The sequence below is a fragment of the Vidua macroura genome, chromosome 1 (genome assembly GCF_024509145.1).
Source record: "Vidua macroura isolate BioBank_ID:100142 chromosome 1, ASM2450914v1, whole genome shotgun sequence".
NCBI classification, from domain to species: domain Eukaryota; kingdom Metazoa; phylum Chordata; class Aves; order Passeriformes; family Viduidae; genus Vidua; species Vidua macroura.
The window spans coordinates 152,147,691-152,163,283 of record NC_071571.1 but is presented as its reverse complement, the minus strand read 5'-3'; the positions used below and the strand labels follow the sequence as shown (position 1 = coordinate 152,163,283).

At 46.5% G+C, this 15,593-nt stretch overlaps 1 long non-coding RNA gene across 1 annotated transcript; it reads right to left on the bottom strand.

Moving 5' to 3' along the window:
• Positions 1–1,097: 1,097 nt before the first annotated feature.
• On the bottom strand, positions 1,098–4,319 carry LOC128819584 (uncharacterized). Its single transcript, XR_008440727.1, has 3 exons — positions 4,121–4,319; positions 1,457–1,621; positions 1,098–1,319 (listed from the first exon to the last, which is right to left on the bottom strand). It is a non-coding gene; the product is annotated as an uncharacterized LOC128819584 (long non-coding RNA).
• Between the last annotated feature and the right edge of the window lie 11,274 nt (positions 4,320–15,593).

The following is a 15,593-nucleotide window of genomic DNA, read 5'->3' as shown; positions in this document are numbered from 1 at the left end:
TCCAGGCTGAGATAATATTTTTTGCTAAAACCTGTCACCGGCAAATTCTGCTCTGTGGGCACCATGGATGCTTTCCTGGGAATCACAGAATGGTTGGGTGGGGCTTGGAGAGACTTGGGGTAGTGGAGATGTCCCTGTCCACGGCAGGGCTTGGAATGAGATCATCTTGAAGGACCCTCCCTACCCAAATTATTCCATGATTCTGTGATACTGAGAGAGCAGGCATCTTGTCTTTCTCTTTCCTATTCATCCTTGAGTGCCTGTCCAGTAAAAGACCTCTCAAATATTCCCAGATTTTGCTGAGCACCAGGATATTGCCTCCATCGCAGTCATTCCAAATGAAATTCAAGTTAAACCTCACGTCAGCACAGACTGATGCAGCTTTGCACAATGACTGTATAACCTCAGCAACTGGAATGGCAGAGAAATGCCATGAAAATCCAGGAAATGTTGCTTCCTCTACACCTTTCCTACACGAGTTTGGAACAGCTGCCAAATGTCATCTTTTTAAATATATCACATAGAATCAAGCAAGATCATGCAAAATCTACATTTTTCTTCTCAATCTTCAGCAGATTTTTAATTTATTTTACCTTAAATCAGGTCAGATAAAAGAGGCTGAGCCCTTTCAACATCCCTGATGTTGCTTCCTAGATCAAGACACCAAGAGGATGAAAAACAGGGGAATATCAATACACAGAACCACCTCAGGAAATCTGGGATGTTTGTCACGTGTGTCAGCAGAAATCACTGCTTGGCATCCCCTCTAGAAAAAGAGTGGAGCTGTGCTGGCTAAAATCTGCAGAGTGAAACAGAAGAGATGGGAGAAAGGAAAACAAACACGGGGATGTCTGCCCGGTCAGGTTATTTTGAATTCCTTTGACCCAGTGAACTCAGGCACAGCTGCTTCTCCAGGAACTGGACATATTTAGTGCCTGATTTCCAAAATCAGCATCCCATGGATGTCACAAACCTGGACATCAGCTCTGTTTCCCACTCATTGGACCCAAGTCCTCCCAAACTTTCCAATGTGTTCAGGGCATAGAAGAAAAATCAAATTTTCTGTCCCTTTTGACACTGATGTGGCTTTAGGCATCCACCTTTTTTTTGCTTTTATTAAAGATTCTCCCCACAGCTCATGAAGTCAATGCTTAATCTATATTTCCTTGCAATTTTGACTATCAGGAGAAATCAAAGAGTTTTGTTTTCCCTCCCAGCTCAGCCATTTTTCTGCAGTTTTACTGGTTTGCTGAAATCTGGGTGTGATCACAGAGTCCAAAGCTGCTAATACAGCAACTTTGCCATGGCATGAGAAAAGCCTGGGGGGAAAAAATAAAAAGCAATGACAAGTTATTTTGAAAATAAATAAAATAAGGAAGCCCTGAAATGCTCAGGCCCTGCCATGAAGGACTTTAATAAACATTCAGATCTTGTTCCTGTGCTGCTGAGGCTTTACCTCTCAGAAAGTACAAGGTGTCAATCAGGATTTTCTCTGCTGGAAGCAGGAACCTAAATCTCTATGGAAACCAGAAGGAGGTGACGGTGCCTATGGAAAGGTTTTCCGCATAGATTCCCATCCTCACAGTTTACATTTGCTGGAGATTTTATTGCCACTGTGGTTCTGGAAAAGATAAACAATGTTTTGTCTTAGACTGCAGATTCTCACACTGTTCCCTCTCCTTCCTTCTCCTTCCACCAATCTCAGTCAGTGAATCCTTTGGTTTAACTTATTTAGTGCCACATTAGAAAAGATTAAATTACAGGTGTAGGTGAAAAATTAATCCAATCCACTGAATCCCTTCCACAGAGGATGTCAGGATCTAATGAGGATTTGCAGTCCCGCAGGATGGATTTGAACAGGGATGTGCAAGCAGGGGAGATTTTTTGGGAGTAGACAGGGGCCCCACTGCAGCACAACTGTCTGTGGGAGAACATGAAAAAGCAGTTTTTCAGTTCAAAAAGTATCAGATCCTGACTTCATTCAGCCCTGACTTCTTGAAACACAGCCCCAAATTTTCCTGTTAGGCAGCTGATCTCAGAACCCTCCAGCATCTCATCCTGAGCATCCCAGAGGAGCATCCTGCTCACAGTTCCTTTTCTTCCCAGAAGCCAAGCCAGGAAACAAAGCCCTCAGAGCTGCTCTGTGGGTGGGTGTTTTCCCTTTTTCTTTTGTTGCTCCGTTTCCAGCTCTTGAGCGAGACAAGAAGAGAAATTTTTGAGTTATTCAACATCTGAGGAGCTGAAGGGGTGAATTCACCACCGGAGAAAAGTTCAGGAGTTGTTCTGTGCCCGCCATGGAGGAGCCCGGGGTTTGAAATGGGCACAGGCTGGGCAGAGGGTTGAAAGATTAGAGACAGATCTTCAAATTAAAAAGCTCCCACGCTGCGAATATGTGGAGGGCAGAACTGGGGGGTGCCAAGAGGGGACAGAGTGAAGGGTCAAGGGACAGACTTCACAAGCTGGGTGGATATAAAAAGCACCGTGACGTGGCTGTGACGACCATGCAGTGACAGTGGAGGTGACAAACCACGAGGACCTTGGCCCTGCTCCTCACAGAGTCATTAAATCCCTGCCAAAAACCAACTGCAAACCAACGGGAGCTGCCACACCTGGGGTAAGGGTTTAATAAATGTCCCTGCAGGAGACACTGGGAATGGTGTCAGCTCTGAATCCTGCTGCTCGTTGGTCCTTAAAAACCATTCACAGCCTGTCCCCTGCTGTGAAGATTTCCCTGTAGCTCATCCCATGCCATGGGAAGGGAAGGGGCCACCCACCCATTTGCTGTTCTACTGCCTGAAAGTGCCAGAGGTTTTCATGGAATCACAGAGCTGGAAGGGACCTTGGAGAACGTCTCGCTCCAACCTTTTTGCCATGAGGCATCTTCCACTAGGCCAGGCTGCTCAAAACCACATCCAACCTGGCCTTGGACACTTCCAGGGATCCAGGGGCAGCCACAGCTTCTCTGGACAACTTGTGCTAGGGCCTCACCACTCTCCCAGGGAAGAATTTTTTCCCAATATCCCTTCTATCCCTGCCCTCTTGGCAGTGGGAAGCCATTCCCTGTGTCCTGTCTCTCCATCCCTTTTGTCCAAAGTCCTTCTCCAGCTCTCCTGGAGCCCCTTTAGGCACTAAGATCTCCCAGGAACCTTCTGTTCTCCAGGTGGGACATCCCCAGTTCTCCCACCCTGGCTCCAGAGCAGAGGGGCTCCAGCTCTCTGAACATCTCCGTGGTCTCCTCCGGACTTGCTCCAACAGATTTTGTTCTGGCACATTCAATGGCATTGCAGAGGGAATTCCAGGAAACTCCATTTCCCTTGGGGGAATGATATTGTTCCCCTGCTTCAGAGGAACATTATTTATGCCACACTGCAACGCACAGATCATGTCCTAAACTATTTTTAAAACTCTTTAAGTGGTGGAGACCTGACATTTTCTTAGTTTAGCTCATTTTTACCACTGGCTGGAGAGAGCAAGAGAGCCCCTTCCTGTTTGGAGAAGCCTTTTCTGTGCTGGAAGTTTCAGAATATGGGAAACTGGGTTGTAAAAATTGGTGTAAAGTTTCTCCACATTCCTTTCTGTGACGGACACTCTCAGATACAGGAGATTCATTTTGGCTCCTTCCCTGTTCACTCACTAGATTGTCCATGGGACCATGTCCTAAACAAGGCTGCTGCTCTGATCCAACATGTTTTCTTCAGGCTGATGTTATTAATACACCAAAAACACTTTCTGCACCAGGAGTTTCTCCTTGCACACCCCCTTTTTTTTTTCCTAATCTGTCCTCCCACTCATCAGTCTTATTTCTCACCTAGTAACTCCCTGTTTTAAACTTTATAAATGTCTCAACTCCACTTGCACCTGTCCTGTGTCGCCTCAGTAGGTGCTTGCCCAGACAGAGCAGCTGCCACAGGCTTGCATTTTGCTGATGGAACATCTGACATCACCATCCATGATTTTGGAGGGTATTTGTCTATACCCTACAATTAAATCTCTCTGTTGTCACAACTTACACCCTTTTGGAACCTCAGAGACTGAGCTTTTCCCTTTTGAAATCTGAATTTCCCTGAGACAATTCCATCACTGAAAGGACCAAACCTGAAGACAATTCCCCAGCTTCTACCTGTATCTGTGGCCTGAGAATATTCCTCTGTCCATGCCTTTGCTGGGACTCTTTTCTGAGCACCAAAGCTGAGTTTTTTAAAGTGATACATTTTTTAACGGCAATGCAGGGAGATTTCTGGTGGGGGTGAGCTCAGATCTGCGCTTAGGGAATTATCTGCACCCCGGGATGTATGAAAAAATGCAGGAGCCAAGTTGTCCCTCAGGCAGGACGCTGCTGAGAGTGCAAGGGACATGAATGGCTTGGGGAGCTAAATGAGATCCCAGCGCTTCCATGGCTGCTGTTGCTACGGAGACGCTTCCTTGGCATCTGCATAAGGAGCACTCCCCTACCATTAACTCCGGCAGAAATGAGGCTCCCAGGTACCGAGTGATGAGGAGACAGAAGGACAGAGCTGGAATTTTAAGAGGGAAAACACCCTCAGAGGCTTCAGCAACCAAACAAATCCTGGGCTCTTCACACACGTGTGGGATTGAGGAGGGGTTTCCACACCGGTGCTGTTCTTGTGTGATGGAGCCTCTGAGCCAAATGCAGGGTGAGGATGGTGAAGAGAGATCTGAACCACTTTTTTTTTTTTTTTTTTTTTTCTCTGCATGCAGCAAATATATAGGTCAGGAGATGAGGTTCTCTGCATTTGGGTGGAGTTTGGCTTTTCTACTCTTCCCAGCAAGAATTCTCTGCCATGAGCTATTTGGGGGGCTAAGAAGGAGGAAGCATAAAATTATCAAACAGTTTGGGATGAAAGAGGCCTTAAAGATCATTCAGCTCCTCTGCAAAGGGACACTTTACACTAGACCAGGTTGCTCAGAGGCCCATCCAACCTGGCATTGGCAGGAAACGTTTCCACAAATTTATCCAGAACATTTCACACATCAAGAGGAAGATCCACACCGTGTGAAATGGGCTTTAAATCCAGGCCCTGTCCCTTTATCCCTCCAAAGAAGAGGTAATTCCACATGTGCCCAAGGTGTGGGACTGGCTCAGGACTTCAGGAGATGTAAGACAGGAATGGCTGGGGCAGCTGGAGGAGATGGAGCAACTTGATTGCAGAGAATTTAGAAATTCAGACCTGGAATTGGCCCTCAAGGGGGGTTTTCAGACCTTGGAGAACCCATTTCTGTCAGATGTTTCCAAGAGGGTCCCAGCCCTGGTGTCCTTTGGGTTGTCTTTTCCTGCTCTCCTGCAGTGCCTGGCCTTTGGGCCAGCTCCAGGATCTTCTGGAAAAGCAGCTATCATGGTTAACAGTCTGTTCCACAGATTTCTTCCCACTTATCTGGAGTGACACGTTGAGCATTTTAAAATGTCTCTAATAAGTGAGCCCAAAGCTGCCCTAGTAAGAGAGAATTTTGAACTCCCTGATATCTGTGTTTATCTCTTCCTTGGCTGGGGTTTTTCAAGGGAAAACAAGACATTGTTCTTCAGCTCCAGTCTGCCTTAGCTCCCAGTTTTAATCAGACATCCACTCTTTCACCTCTAATTATCTGCAAAAGTGGCTTAATTTGCATTGTGCCCTTTTCCTGAATTGACACAGTAAAAGCATTTTCACATTATTTCCCTGACTTTATTCCCTATCATTAATGCCGCCAGGATGACTCAGTTCTAGACAAGGATTTTTGTCTGAGAACCTCAGGTTTCCTGTCAGCCCCTGAACCTTTCAGCTGCCTGTTTGGCATGATTAAAGATGCTGCTTTGTTGACCTGCTAATCACACACTTTTTCCCAGGGTTGGACCGCTGGGATGCTTTTCAAACTGGGAAAATGATGCTGAGAAGTCTCTGGCTGGTTATTAACTGCTCACAGTGATGCTTCCAGATCTGTTTGTGCTCCAATCACAGGAACCCAGGCTGGCACTTCCAACCCTCCTGCCCTCAACCAGCTCTTCTCCAAGACACAAAATCATGGAATGGTTTGGGTTGAGAGGGACCCTGAAGATTCTCTAATTTCATGCCCTGTCAAGCCTTCCACTGTCCCAGGTTGCTCCAAGCCCCGTCCAATGTGGCCTTGGACACTTCCAGGGATGGATCAGACAAAGATTCTCTGGGACACCTGGGCCAAGGCCTCAGCACCCTCACAGGGAAGAATTCCTTCCCAATATCCCATCTATCCCTGCCCTCTGGCAGTGGGAAGCCATTCCCTGTGTCCTGTCTCTCCATCCCTTGTCCAAAGTCCCTCTCCAGCTCTCCTGGAGCCCCTTCAGGCACTGAAAGGGGCTTTAAGGTCTCCCTGGAGCCTTCTCTTCTCCAACCTGGCTCCACAGGGGAGTGGATGTTTTCGTTGCCACACAACCCCAGTCCAGGTGTGGCTGCAGCATACCAAACACTTATTTTTGGCAGGGATTAAGAATTGTCTGGGATAATCTAAAACTCTTTCCCCCATCCCTTAAAACAAAACAGCTCAACTCTTCTGCTTGGAGTTTTACAGACTCCTAATAAAACCCTCCTGAATATCATCCCAGCTGGAGCTTCCTGTTCTGTCTCCAAGGTTTTCTTTTACTGCAGAGGCTTTTATCTTGTCTGCTCCTTTGAAACTCCCTGTCTGCTGCCTGTTCCCAGCTCGCTCTTGGCCTCACATATGTGAAGCTTAAATACTTTCCCTCACATCTCCTGCCTGTTTACTGCAGTATCAAAAAGAAATCATAAAAAAAAAACCAAAACAAAAAAACAAGCCAGGCAAAAATTATGATTAATGACCTCATGGAAAGACAGATCAGCTATCCACAATCTGTACCAGCACCATGGCTGAGCCCTCGCAGTTCTCTTTTTTCCTTTTGTGTGTTGCCTTTTTCTGTTTTTCTTTTTTAGACGGCTCCAGAGGTCCATCATTATATTCTGAAACTCTCCCTTCTCCTGGGACAGATGGAGCTTATCAAAATGATAAAGGGGAAAAGAGGCAGCATTAGTTCAGCTCTGCTAATGGAAAAGCATCTCTGGATGTAATTGGGAATGGGAACGTGGAACAGGGGCAGCAGGAGAAGGAAGGGGTAAAGATACCAGGATTCTACTTCAGGGGGAAAAAGAGGCCTTGCCATAGATCATGAAAATTCTAAATATGGTCTTTGTCCCCTCAGAGCCACTCACTGAGAAGAACAAAGCCAAAACCAGGCAGGGAGAGCCCCATGGACAGCGTCAAGTTGAACATTCCCCAGCAAAAAGCCTCAGAGCAGCAACAACAGCTGATAATTGATGTCATCCGACAGCCTTGGCCACCACCAGGCCGAGATCCAGACCCAGCATCTCTGTTTTGCCTCCCAGCTCTGCATTCTCCTCGAGTGGGCAGGAGAAAGAGCAGCGTGGGAGCAGATGGAGCTCCAGAGGGAGCAGGGACAAGGACACATATGGGCCAAAGCAGCAGGAGCTGAGGGAAGAGCCTGAAGGGGTTCCCTCAGGAATCCCTTTGTTCCCTGGGTCTCCATTTCCTCCCCTGGTCTTGTCTGCACGGGTTCTGTAGGGTGAGGAGGCTCCTTTCATTGCTCAGCTCCTGATCCTACAGAGCCTCAGTTCTGTTCTGGGCCATGGGATGGTCCTGGAACATCGAGAGCAGCTGTTCCTGTCCAGAAGTGGGAGGAACTTCTTCCCAGTTTCCCATCTAACACTGCTCTCCGACACTTTAAAGCCATTCCTCCTTTTCCTGTCCCTCCATCCCTTGTCCAAAGTCTTTCTCCAGCTCTCTTGGAGCCCCTTTAGGATCTGGAAGGGGCTCCAAGGTCTCTCTGGAGCCTTCCCTTCTCCATGCTGAACATCCCCACCTTTCTCAAGCTTTTCCCACAGGAGAGGTGCTCCAGGCCTCAAAATAATTTTCATGGTCCTCCTCTGGGATCACTCCAGTGTTGGCAGCCCATGAGCCCACAGGAACCAGAGCTCAGTCTGCAATAGAGCTCAGGTTTAGATGGGAAACTGGGAAGAATTCTTCCCTGTGAGGGTGGGGAGGGCCTGGAATGGAATTCCCAGCTGTGGCTGCCCCATCCCTGGAAGTGTCCAAAGCCAGGTTGGATGGGGCTTGGAGCAACCTGGGATAGTGGAAGGTATCCCTGCCCATGGAAAGGGGTGGGATTGGATGACCTTTATGGACCCTTCCAACCCAAACAACTCCATGTCTCCATTGGTTTTAAGGTGATTTTTATGGAGAAGATGAGAAAGTTAGGAAGAAGCTCCTATATTGTCTCATTTTCTTATTCATCCGCTCTGGAGAAAAATAAAAATTGCAGCACAAATGTACCTGATTCTGCCTGCAGGTCTGGATTAAATCAGGATGCAGTTTATAGATAATAAAACCTTGTTCAGCAGCTAGGTCCAGCATGGTTAAAATGACATCAAAAGGATCCTGTTTTGCAAATGGAATTTCAATCTCAAGCTGGAAAAAGGAAGGCCATGGGAGCTCTGAAATCAAGCAGTGACCAGGAGATGCAAACCCATCTGTTACAATCCAGAATTTTATTTTTGACTGAATCCTAAATTAAAATTAATATCGCTGGTGCTTTCCGAGTGTTACTCCGAGTTTTATGCAATTTTTTATATTTATTCTCTGCCTCCTCCTTTCAGGAAAGTCATCTACAGAGCAGAGTGAAAGTGCATTTAACCTTGAATCCAAATGTTTTGGAGACAGTGGATATCCCCACTTATTTTGATTTTTGCAAATTGCAAAAAAAAAAGAAAAAAAAAAAAGAAAAAACAAAAAAAAGAAAAAAAAATCTGCTTAAGGGTAAGGTTTGTATTCAAGGAGAGAAAAGAGTGGGAATCTGGCCCTGGAGTTTTCCATGGCATGTTTTTTCTTGAGGAGGAAGAACAGTCAACGTGTAAATGCATTAATGAGATAAATAAGGACAGGAATTGTACAGGCTGTTCCAGCTGGAGAGAGACATTCTCGAGGAGAGAAAAATACATTTTGTGCTAATAATTTGTGTGTTAGTGTCCAGCACAGAGCTTCAGCTGAGATCTTGTACATAGGGAAGGATAGGGATTACTTGGAAAAGGAAAGTTAGTTAAAAAAATTAAAGAAAAATTAATAGTGACAATAACGATAATTTATTATAGCCACCTTAAATTTGTCATATGTCAGAAGAAAAAAAATAAGTAAACAATATTCACTCTGTTTCCAACCTGAATTTTAGGTATTTAATTTCTAAAAAAAGGTTTGATTGTTTTTTTTCTGCCATGTAAACTCCATCCTTTCTGGCCAATTTAAACCACTGAGTTTTCCAGAAATCCAGCTCTAAAACTGGATTTGATTTTAGATTTGGTGATTTGGTCATTGTCACCAGCACCTCACATAATATTTTTCACTCTAAAGGGAGGGATGAGCACGATCTCAGCTGGCAGTTACACAAAAGAGTCCCTAAACCCTGGTTTTCCCAGAAAAATGTCCTGTGCTGATTCCAGAGAATCAGTTGTTACCACCTTCCTGACTGGTAAATGCAGGACAACCCAATATCCTGAGTATTTTAAATGGCATTTGACACCTGAATCAGCTGCTGTTCTCCACTGACTTCAAAAGAATATTTATGAAAACAAATAGCCAAATCTCATCTGAACCCTATAATTCAATAAATGTAAATTCCTACCCTGTAGGACTGAATCAGGGTGTTGGCATAACATGAAAAATCCCACAAAAACAACCAACAACACCAAAAAAAAAAAAACCCAAAACATAAAAAACCTGAAGGTAAGGTGGTTTTGGCTTTCATTTTAGAAACAAAGAGTGGATTTGTTTCATCTGCTCTAACAGGGGTCTTGCTCAAGTGCAAGGTCAGTTTGAAGAGCTTAATCCAAAAGACTTATACAGATCATGGGCTCCATATATGAACTGGTTTTATCCAGCTCCAAGACAGTGAAAAGCTGGAAAAGACTTTCCAACTTCATAACAGACTCTCCTGACTTCTGCGAATTGTGGCCTGACCTACTTCACGGGACAGGTTATTAAATTCTCCCAGCAGTTCCTATACCTGCCCAACAGCCAGAGCTTCTGCAATAATTCTCTTTTGAAACACTCCCAGCCTTTTCAGAAAGATCCAGCTGATAGAAAAGGGAATCCATTCCCATGGTTATTTATCCTAATAACCCAAGTTTGTACTGTATTTTTAGTTTGAGAATATTTATGCTTGTCTTACAGGCCCTGGATTTGGATCTGACTTCATGCAACAAATGAAAAATCACCCAGTCCACTGAGCTGTTCTAGATCCCTCTGCTCCTCATGGATTTTATTCAAGTTATAGGTTCACAGAATCGTTTAGATAAGGAAAAGACCTCCAAGATCATCGAATCCAACCACTAGCCCATGTCCCCAAGTGCCACATCTCCCAGACTTCTAAATCCCTCTGGGGGTGGTGACTCCACACTTCCCTGGGCAGCCTGTTCCACTGTTTGACAAACCTCTTGTAGAAGAAATTTTTCCTAACATCCTAAATCTCCCTAGCATTATTTCATGCCATTTCCTCTTATTCAGTTTAGCATTAAATGATAAATAACTGTCCCATGTCCCAGCACCACCTTGGAGTGGAAAGGGACCTTCCTTATATCCAATCTAAAGCTATTCCCTGTAAATTTGAAGCCATTCCCCCTTGTCACTCCAGGCTCCTGTGAATAAATTTCTCCATCTTCCTTATAGGCTTTGTTCAGGTATTGGAAGGCCACATTTAGGTCACCCCAAAGCCTTCTCTTCTCCAGGCTGCACAATCCCAATTCTCTCATTTTTCCTCACAGCAGAGCTGTGATCCATCCCTCTGATCAATTTGGCAGCACTTTGTGCCTCCAGTTTCTAATGGGATAATGCGGGTGGGATGCCACTCCCGAGCTGGATCCCTCCCTCACTAAATGGGATGTGAGGAATCCTCTCCTGGATGCTCCACAGCCCAAGCCCTGCAGAGCCTGACACCACCCGAACTTTGCTTTTTAATTGCTTTGTGTGATCTCTGTGAGCCCGGCTGTGCTCAGCTGAATCCCAGCTCTTCCCCAGAGCTGCTCCCCTTCGTACCAGCCCTGCCACCTCTCATTAACACCTTCCCACAGGTAATCCAGGCAGACACAGCAGTCCCCAGGCAGGCACAGCCATCCCGGTGCAGCCCAACACGGGTCATTTCCATGGAACAGCAGGATTCATTAGGAATGGGCGCTGGAGAAATCCGCAGCGGGCAGACGACAGAGGAGTAAATGGGGAGAGACTTCAGAGCACACCTCATGCATCTCTAATGGGTTTGCTTGCCAAAAGGAATGACAGCTTTGATGGAATCGTGCTTTTTTCCTTTTTTTTTTTCCCCCATTGGAACAGTGAGTCCCAGACTCTGAGCACAGCACAGCTCCTTCCACAGCCTCTGAAACAGAGATGAAAGCAAATTGTTAATCAATTGGGGGTTAGCACCAGGCTCTGATGTTCCTCTGGACTTTACAGACTGAAAGTTTATCTTTTAAAGAGGCAGCAAGAAATGGGAGCTGACTTTTCACTCTGCTCTGCTCGTGAGAGCCCACCTGGAGCACTGTGTCCAGTTCTGGGATCCCCATCAGAAGGATGTGGAGATGCTGGAGTGAGTCCAGAGGAGGCCACTCAGATTCTCCAGGACCTGAAGCCCCTCTGCTCTGGAGCTGGGCTGGGAGAGATGGGATTCTCTTCCAGCCTAGAGAAGGGAAGGCCCCAGGGAGACCTCGGAACCCCTTCCAGTGCCTAAAGGGGCTCCAGGAGAGCTGGAGAGGGAATTTAGGAAAGGGTCTGGAGTGCCAGGAGAAAGACGAATAATTTTGAACTGATGGAAGGTAGGTTTAGATGAGATATTAGGAAAAAATCCTTCCCTGTGAGGGCAGTGAGGCCCTGGCACAGGTTTCCCAGCAAAGCTGTGGCTGCTCCATCCCTGGAAGTGTCCAAGGCCAGGTTGGGGATTGGAGCAACCTGGGAAGGTGTCCTGTGGCAGGGGCTGGAATGAGATGATCTTGAAGGCCTCTTCCATCCTAAACCATTCCATGATCCTGTGATTCTGACAGGGAGACCACAGCTGCTTGTGGAGGAAGTTCTTTTTCCAGTTATAGCCAAGCTCGAGTCCAAAGTTCCTGTGTTGCTTTGAAAAATTGATAAGGAAAGAGAAAATTATATATTTATAAAATCTAAGAGTTCCGGTGGATAATTCTGTATTCTTTAAACTTACACACTGGAAAGTTTCAAGGAAACCTCTCCTGCTCTGGAGAGACAAGGATCCAGAACTAACCAGGTTAATGAAGCCAAGCCAATAAACATGGAAAATTTTGAAGATCTTAATCTATAATTCATTGGGGTCACACCATCCCACTGGGTCCTTGGACAAAGATGTGTCCCCATTTGGGATTTCCCTGTACTTTTTTAGATCCTTTTGGGATTGTTTGCTGGGCAATTGGGCTCTGGGTTGCAGGGATGTAGGAGTTGGAGGGTTTGTAGCCTTTTTTTAGTACGAGGCTGGGGTAGAGGATTTGTTCTTAGGCAGCTAATGATTGTCTGGGGACATTTTAAAGTGTCCCCGTGGCATGAAAAGGGACCCATTTACCAACAGCTCTGAAAAGGTTTTATTAGGCAGGAACAACCCAAGCAATTAACGCTGCTACTTCTCATTAAAATGAGCCCCTTGAATGCAATTAAAGGTGCCTCAACCCCTCCGGCAAGGCCAAGGGGCTGCCCAGGTGTCAGCTGCACTCAATGCCCACACCAAACCCTTGTTTCAATCTCCAGCAGGCATTTTGCAACTCTCTCTCCCCCAGTCATCCTGCCCAAACCCAGGATTTTGCTTGTTATTCCTGATTTTCCTATGCAGAAGACGACGCTCAGAGCTGTTTCTCTGTTTTGGTTTGAAGGACACCGCGCCTAAATTCCTGACCTCCAAGATATTCTCCTGCCTCCAACTGCATTGTTGACTCACCAGCATGTCAGGATCTCACAGCTTTTTAGGTATCTGAGGCTGCAGGACACCCACACTCGCACTATTTTTTTTTTTTTTTTTTTTTTTTTTAGTGCTACCACGGTGAGATGGACTCTAGGAAATGTTAATTTCTGTCTTCAGGTTTGGATGGACAGAGCTAAAATCTCCTCGTGGGTCTGCACCAGGTGGCTACGCAGAGGAGCAGGGCATCCTTTTTTCATGTTTGCAGATTGCTTTGAGTTGTCTGACTGTGAAATATGTCTTGGGGAAAAAAAAAGAAGTAGCCTTGGATGGATGAATGTAACTACCTGGGAATAGGGAGAAAATCATCGACTTACAGCAAATGCTGTCATCCCCAGGTTCAGCACCTGTGAATGATGAATTTGTGATTCAGCCCTGATCCGTGTACAAAAAGGTATTGTAGGACTCTATATCTCAGCTGGAGCCCTTAACAGGGGGCAAACCCAGGCATTTCCAAACATGATTCATCTCTCAGCATTAACTGGTTGCTTTAGGATGAGAGGAATTACCCTCTGGAAGTGCAAAGGGAGCTCAGGATGGCTGTCACGGATGTCTCCATTTGAGGAATCCCATTTCATGTGAACAGAGGCACAACAGGGCCCAGCCAGAGCTAAAAATCTGTAATTATATATACAATATCTGCTGTAAAATCTGTAATAATATCTACAATAATAAAGGGAGCTGTTTCTGGGTGCAAGCTGTGTATTGGCCTCTCTGGGTGCTAAACTAGTTTCTCAGTCCTGTGGCTGCTCCAGTTTGTATTCCCACTGTTTATCTCCAAAGCAGTCTTCAGGGAAAGCCTGGGAGAAGATGGAAGGTGATGTGCACACAAAATTGTAGAATCACAGAACATCCTGAGTTGGGAGGGATCCACAAGGACCATCAAGGCCATCTCCTGGCCCTGCACAGGACATCCCCATGAATCCCACCCTGTGGCACACTGTTGTCCAAATGCTTTTTTGGGCTCTGTCAGGCTGGTGCTGTGACCACCTCCCTGGGGATCCTTCACCCTCTGGGTGAAGAATTTTTTCCTGATATCCAAGCTAAACCTCCTCTGATACAACCTCAGTTTGTTGTTGACCTGTTCAGTTGAGTCCTGCACTGCTCGCCAGAGAGAAGAGATCTGTGCCTGCCCCTCCTCTTTCCTTCATGAGGAAGCTGCAGACCCCAGTGAGGTCTCATTTCAGCCTCCTCTTCCTCAGCTGAACAAACCAAGTGACCTCAGCAGCTCCTCCTATGGCTTCCCCTCCAGACCCTTCACCGTCCTCATGGCCCTCCCGTGGTCACACTCTAGTTCCTTAATATTCCTTAAATTCATCGTTTAGAGCCTGCTGTAGGAAGTTCTTCAGGGCTTTGCAAGACTTCTCCAGGGCAGGTGGGCACCACCAAACTCTCACTCCAAAGGTTCTTATCCATAGCAGACACCATGTTTGTGGATTTAAGGGTCTTACTCCTTATAACAAACAGGACTCACTGCTCGCTGCTGCCGAGAACCCAAGTTCATTAGGAGTGGGTCTCTTTTCCCCCTCGGTTTTAGATAATTAAGAACTTTTTGATGGCTCTGCCCTGAGTCTTTGCACTGACTCAGTGGGGTGGATCTGTCTGTGGGGCCTCACCTGCAGGACACCAGTGTGAAGAGCATCCCTGGACCAGCATTTGTGCCAAGGCTGTACCAACAAGGGGTATGGCCAGGTGCCACCGTGCGAGCACAACTATTCTTGCACAGGAGGTGAAGACATGGACATTTCTGGCCAGCTTGTGTCATATAATTCTGGAATGGTTTGGGTTGGAAGGAACCTGAAAGATCATCTCATTCCAGCCCCCTGCCATGGACAGGGACACTTTTAATTAGGCCAGGTTGCTCCAAGCTCCATCCAACCTGGCCTTGGACACTTCCAGGGATGGGGCAGCCACAGCTTTTTTTTGGAAACCTGTGCCAGGGCCTCACCACCCTCCCAGGGAAGAATTTCTTCCCAATATCCCATCCCTCCAGCCTAAAACCAGTACCCCTTTCTCCCCATGTGATCTTGCTCCTTGAACTGAGCCAACCCCCCTGTTTTTTTTGCTTTCTCGTGCCTTCGAAGCCTTGAACTCCTGTTTATTTACAAGCAGCTGTTCTGTGTAACTGCAGCACTGCCATTTCCTCTCTGCTGTGCTCCGGGATTCGTTTCCTGGCATGGAACAATCCATTCTTTCCCTCCGTTGTTCCCGGTGCCAAGTTAATTCTCTTTAGCTGTTCCTCAACCCCCCACACGCCCATGGCGATTCTTTCACTGGAGATCAGCCTCTCTCACTCGGGCTGGTGGATCTGCAGCCTGGACTTTATTTAACGAATCTCTCTGAAGCGGCTATCAGTGCTCCCAACACTCTGTCATGAATATTCATGAGCCAAGCCACTGCTCAGGAGCTATAAGGGAAGGCGGCAGTGCCAGTCAGCAGCTGCTGCCGAGACAGATCCCAGCCTTCAGCAATAATTACACCCAGGGATGTGTTGTCAGAACAACCCTCACTCACGGATTAGGGCATTCCTGATTTTTCAGGCGTGAAGAGGGCGTTCACTTATTGCCAGCAACAATATTTCAGGCTT